At 44.7% G+C, this 5,538-nt stretch overlaps 1 pseudogene; it reads left to right on the top strand.

Annotated features, from left to right (window-relative positions):
- Positions 1-226: 226 nt before the first annotated feature.
- LOC139037501 (nucleotide sugar transporter SLC35B4 pseudogene) lies at positions 227-3,206 on the top strand (annotated as a pseudogene).
- Positions 3,207-5,538: the final 2,332 nt, after the last annotated feature.

The following is a 5,538-nucleotide window of genomic DNA, read 5'->3' on the forward strand; positions in this document are numbered from 1 at the left end:
AGGCATATATCCAGAGAAAACTCTAACTTGAAAAGATACACGCACTGGCAATGTTCTTTGCAGCATTATTTTCAGTAGCCAAGACATGGAAGCTACCTAAGTGTCCATTGACACAGGAATGGATAAAGAAGATGTAGAATATACATACAATAAGATATTACTCAGCCATTAAAAAAAGAATGAAATAGGCCTTTCTCTCCGATTGAGGTGCCCGGCAGAAGTGGAGTACGTCGCAGCCTGACGTACGGGCGCGCGCCATTCTGGGCAGTGTAGTCTAGCCTGGACTCGGACGCCCCCTCGTATGAATGGGGCTCCGGTTGACAGCGAACTACAGCTCCTTGACCGGCAGCGTTGGTGGCAGCCGCTGGGAAAAGGGAGACCGTCACGACCCCGGGAGAGCGGCGCTCCAGGACGGTGGTGATGTTCAGTGCGACGAGGCGGTAGCCGGGCTTCCTGGGGTAGTGGTCTAGTTGGGCGCTTCCTCTGCGCTCTCGCTCCCCTTCCCCTGTCCCGGCCATGCGCCCGGCCTTCGCAGTGGGCCTGGTTTTCGCAGGCTGCTTCAGTAACGTGATCTTCCTAGAGCTCCTGGCCCGGAAACATCCAGGATGTGGGAACATTGTGACATTTGCACAGTTTTTACTTATCGCTGTGGAAGGCTTCCTGTTTGAGGCTGATTTGGGAAGGAAGCATCCGGCTATCCCAATAAGGTACTACGCCGTAATGGTGACCATGTTCTTCACCGTCAGCGTGGTGAACAACTACGCCCTGAATCTTAACATCGCCATGCCCCTGCACATGATATTTAGATCTGGTTCTCTAATTGCCAACATGATTCTAGGAATTATCATTTTGAAAAAACGATACAGTATCTTCAAATATACCTCCATTGCCCTGGTGTCTGTGGGGATATTTGTTTGCACTTTCATGTCAGCAAAGCAGGTGACTTCTCAGTCCAGCTCAACTGAGAATGATGGATTCCAGGCTTTTGCATGGTGGTTACTAGGCATTGGGGCACTGACTTTCGCTCTTCTGATGTCCGCAAGGATGGGTATTTTCCAAGAGACTCTGTACAATTTGGGAAACACTCCAAGGAGGCTTTGTTTTATAATCATGCCCTTCCACTTCCTGGTTTCATCTTCTTGGCTTCTGACATTTATGACCATGCAGTTCTGTTCAATAATTCTGAATTGTATCAGGTTCCAGTCATTGGTGAGACAGTGCCCATCATGTGGTTCTACCTCCTCATGAATGTCATCCCTCAGTACGTGTGCATCCGGGGCGTCTTCATCCTCACCACAGAATGCGCCGCCCTCACCGTCACCCTCGTCGTGACGCTGCGCAAGTTCGTCAGCCTCATCTTCTCCATCTTGTACTTCCAGAACCCTTTCACCCCTTGGCACTGGCTGGGCACCTTGTTTGTCTTCACTGGGACCCTCATGTACACAGAGGTGTGGAACAACCTGGGGGCCGCCAAAGGCCAGCCTCAGAAGGAGAAGAACTGAGGCCGGCCTGCAGTAGAGACACCAGAGGCTAATGGGCCGGGGCCTGGCCGCCATTTCACCTTGGTTAATGCTGAATTACCCGCCGTGTACCAGGGAATCCTCAGAGGGAGGGACTTCTCATTTCTCATGGCTCTGCAGACGCACATTTGTGGACCCTGAGTAGATGCCCCTCTACCCTGAAGTAGAAAAGAGAACGGTTCTCCGCTATCGGGTAGCCCTGTTCATTTGTTATTTCTGTTTTTGTTTACCAAAATATTCAGCACTGTACTGGCTTACTGAATTCTGAGTCCCCAGAGCTACTCGTTTTATATCCGTGGTCTCAGACAAGATTATCTCTGTTCTGATGATTCTCTTCTGTAACAGCCATCCTCCTCCGGGGGCCTCGTCCCCTTGCTCCGTCACCCTGCCACGCTCAGCTGCACTTTTAAGTCTGACGCTCCAGGCACCCTTACCAGGAACAACTGAATGGCCGAGAGAACTGAGGCTCCGGGGATGGTGGGGCTGGGCTTTATCCCGAGAGTCGGGCAAGAAGCAGGTGCCCCTGTGTGCCCTGTGACACGGGCAAGACTGGTGCGAATCCTTTTCCACGTTTTTCCTTGTTTTTTTCCCCTCTGTGCAACAGTCATGTGCTTTCATACCTTTTGCTTTCTGTACTTAGAACAAACTGCAGCAGTTCTCTGTGGCACAGTGTTAAAAGTTGTGTGAATTGGGAAAAGAGAGACTTTTGCTCTCTGTCTTCACTCAGTTGTCTGAGTCATTTAGCCTCAAGGTTAGATGGTGATGCCAGGAGGACCCAGGAGAAACTGGCCAAGAGGGCACTCGGAGAGCCACGGGCTCTCCCGCCTCTACACCCAGCCAGGCACTCAGGGCGGGTTCCATGTGGGAGAGAGGTTAAGTCTTTGAAACGCTCCTTAATCAGAGAGGTTCATCTCTGCCTGGCAACTCTTTTCAGATTTATGACCAGTCAGGCTAATGGGTAAACCAATATATTCAGTACATGTGGGTGTGGTGTATCAGGCCAAACCACAACTGAAATAGAAGGTTTTTCTTTTTTTAAACAAGGCATCTCAATGTTCTTGCTGGGTTTGGGGTTGAGTGTGTTTTTTATATGTAGAAACCTGCCTCCCACCCTTTTGCTAATCATTTCAAAGGTCTGGTTTTCCTCCCATGGGATAATTTTGAGAAAGAAGAACAGTGTTAGGGTGACGTGTGTAGGGGTGTGTATGCTCTTGTATAGTTTGTGATCACTTGCGTGGAGAGGAGAACATGAAAGTCAGTGTTTTATTTCCTCTTTCTTCAACAGCCCCGACCTGCATCTCATCAGATATGTGATTTGGGGTCCATCAGACTTAGCAGCCTCTCTCTTTTTGCACATAGAGGCCTCTCCTTCTGTGCTGGGCACAGATTGTGTTCTTAAATCGAGAGAGGTGGCTCTCCAGATCTCCTGGGCTCACCCAGGGTATGATGTGTTTATTCCACTATCAGGAGTTGTTCTCTGATGGGGTCTGAGATGAGTGTCCTAGAAACCCTGGGTCACTTTGGGGGAGGTCAGTTAAGCTGCCTCGGGTTTTTTGTTACATACGGTATGGATACTGTTTCTCCACCTAAGTCCCAGGGTTTTCAGATCGATTTGTTGTTCTGGACATTGACAGCTGTGCTGTGCCAGTGAGAGTCTATACTAAAAGATGCTGAATTAAGTGTGAATTTGTTCATGGACTCAAAAGGCATTTAATTTCTTTGAACTGTGTAGAGTTTCTTAGACTGGTGGTGCTATAAATACTATGTGTTAAATAGCCTCTTAAGAACAAAAGCTACTTTTCTTACTGTGTAATAAAAGAACCTGTCCCCAGGGGCTGTTTGATTGCTACATGTCTGGAGTCTTGACAGGATAACTATACAGCTTTACATGAAATAGTATCACTTTTTTTTTTAATGTGGATAGGAAATATTACAATTTTTAGTAATTGAAACAGTGTTGATGTACACAGACAGCATTTAACTGGGTTCCTGAGGTTTTAGGTTCTGGCTTACGGAGTATGTGTCTAAACACTTCTGCTGGTCTTATTCATAGGAGGATGGGTATGGATAGCTTAGGGCACTCATACAATGAAATGAGTGCATGTAAGAACACAATGCCCTGGGAATTGGTTTTTCTTTCCAGTAGTTGCATATAAGGAAATATAGCTAACAGATCCTAATTAATACTTTTTAAAAACAGTTTATTCCCCTTGGTTAACTGTTTTTTCAATCCTGGTTGAATTTTATTTCAATCCCTGTTAAAAGGGCAAATAAACCATTTTATAGAGGATCCACCTCATCTGTAACTGGAGAAGAAATGTCTGTTAAATGCCTCTCCTCTATCTCTGGATCAAGACCGTGCAATTTTGTGCCCCAGAGAGAGAGGATATGGTTTGTTTACAAGAGAGATTGATCTTTAAGGCATCCAAAACTATACCCTTAGAACAAAGATCAAATAGCAAATGACTAGCCAGAAAATACAAGTTTTGTGTGTGTAAATATACCTGTGAACTCACTTCATAGCTTGACCAGGGTCATAAATTAGGCAAAAGGAGAAAATTGGGGATATTTGAGTTATTTCATTTAATGTCTGCATATCCTTTACCACAGTTCCATTGTTGTGTTATAAATGCTTTTTCATTTTTTATTAGGAATTTATTTTTGATCTTTTATTTTCTTTTTCATCCAGCTGAAACCATTAATCCATTTAATAAGTTTCTGTCAAGTTCTGACGTATTTGGACACAATCTGGATAGTCTTTTCCTTCTTTCTGCAGTTACCCAAAATGAATCCGGTCCCTGAAATTTGGTCATTGTGTCCAGTGAAGAAAAACACAGAAGCTGAGTTGATCTCTGCCAACCTCACCAAACCCCCTCCATTCTTCTGGGAAGATTACTTGGTGTTTTATAAGGATTATTATAGCTTGTGTCATTCCCTGAGCACCTTTCCTCCCTTCTGCATATTTTTTTTTTTCACATCCTAACCCCTACCTCCATTTTCTTCAGCAGCCTCTGGTTACTTGCAGAGTTTTCTACTGAGCGACACCTATAACCTTGTATCTATTTATGCCTCTATTCTTTGGGGCCTCTAGGTGTCTTTTGTGGATTTTTATAGGATATACATATCTGTGTAGCATGTATTTTGTTATACATTGTTTTAAGCACTGATACTAGGGGTGTGTCTATATACAGATACAAATATCGGGCAGAGCGAATGTGTGTGTAGATGAGTAAGAACAAGAAGGGTTAATGTACAAATGTTTATATACTGTTACAGCTCAAAGTGGGGTGGAGAATCCTACCAATCCTACCACATTCTTGTCTATATTTGGGAAGCAGTAGTTTTCATCTTTTTCTCTTTTTACCCTACCTCTAGCTGACTTCACTCACAGTGCCAAATGTCTATGGTGAGGGGAGGTGGGCCGCATTAGGTCAGGAGTAATTGTAAACCAATAAATTCGTTCTGGGCTGGGGGACACACTTATTGGTGGGCTAGCACATAAGCCAATGTAGCAAAGATCTGAGCATCTCCATAAATGCACAGTGAAAGACACCCTAACATGGAGATAGGAAATCAAAATCCTACATTTGCTGTAGTTTGTTTCTCTTTGGCTAGAACTAGGAGAATTTTGGTCTCAATAGCTTTATTCTGAAAAATTTGCATGGAAGTTCAGTCTTAGGGTGAAAGAACTGTCAGTATAGATAAAATCCATTATGGATGTGTGACCTTTGGAAATGAGTATAAATAGTAAAGTTAATAATAAGCATTAGCATACATGTAGTGTGCACCAGGCTGGGCTAGGAGACACTAGTTGTGTGTGCTCTTTCTAGGGCCTTCCTTACGGTCGGCACCTCAGAGAAGGGAGGGACCAGGATCTGACTTGCATCTCATGAATAAATAAATCCTCGCCAAGATCTCTTACTCCCTCAAGTTTCTGAGAAAGCTTCTAATGGTTCTTGATACCTGTTCCCACCCTTCATCAGTAGGTCAGCAAGAAAGCAAATAGGACAACATTCCT

Source organism: Odocoileus virginianus, chromosome 11 (assembly GCF_023699985.2).
Source record: "Odocoileus virginianus isolate 20LAN1187 ecotype Illinois chromosome 11, Ovbor_1.2, whole genome shotgun sequence".
Classification (NCBI taxonomy): Eukaryota; Metazoa; Chordata; class Mammalia; order Artiodactyla; family Cervidae; genus Odocoileus; species Odocoileus virginianus.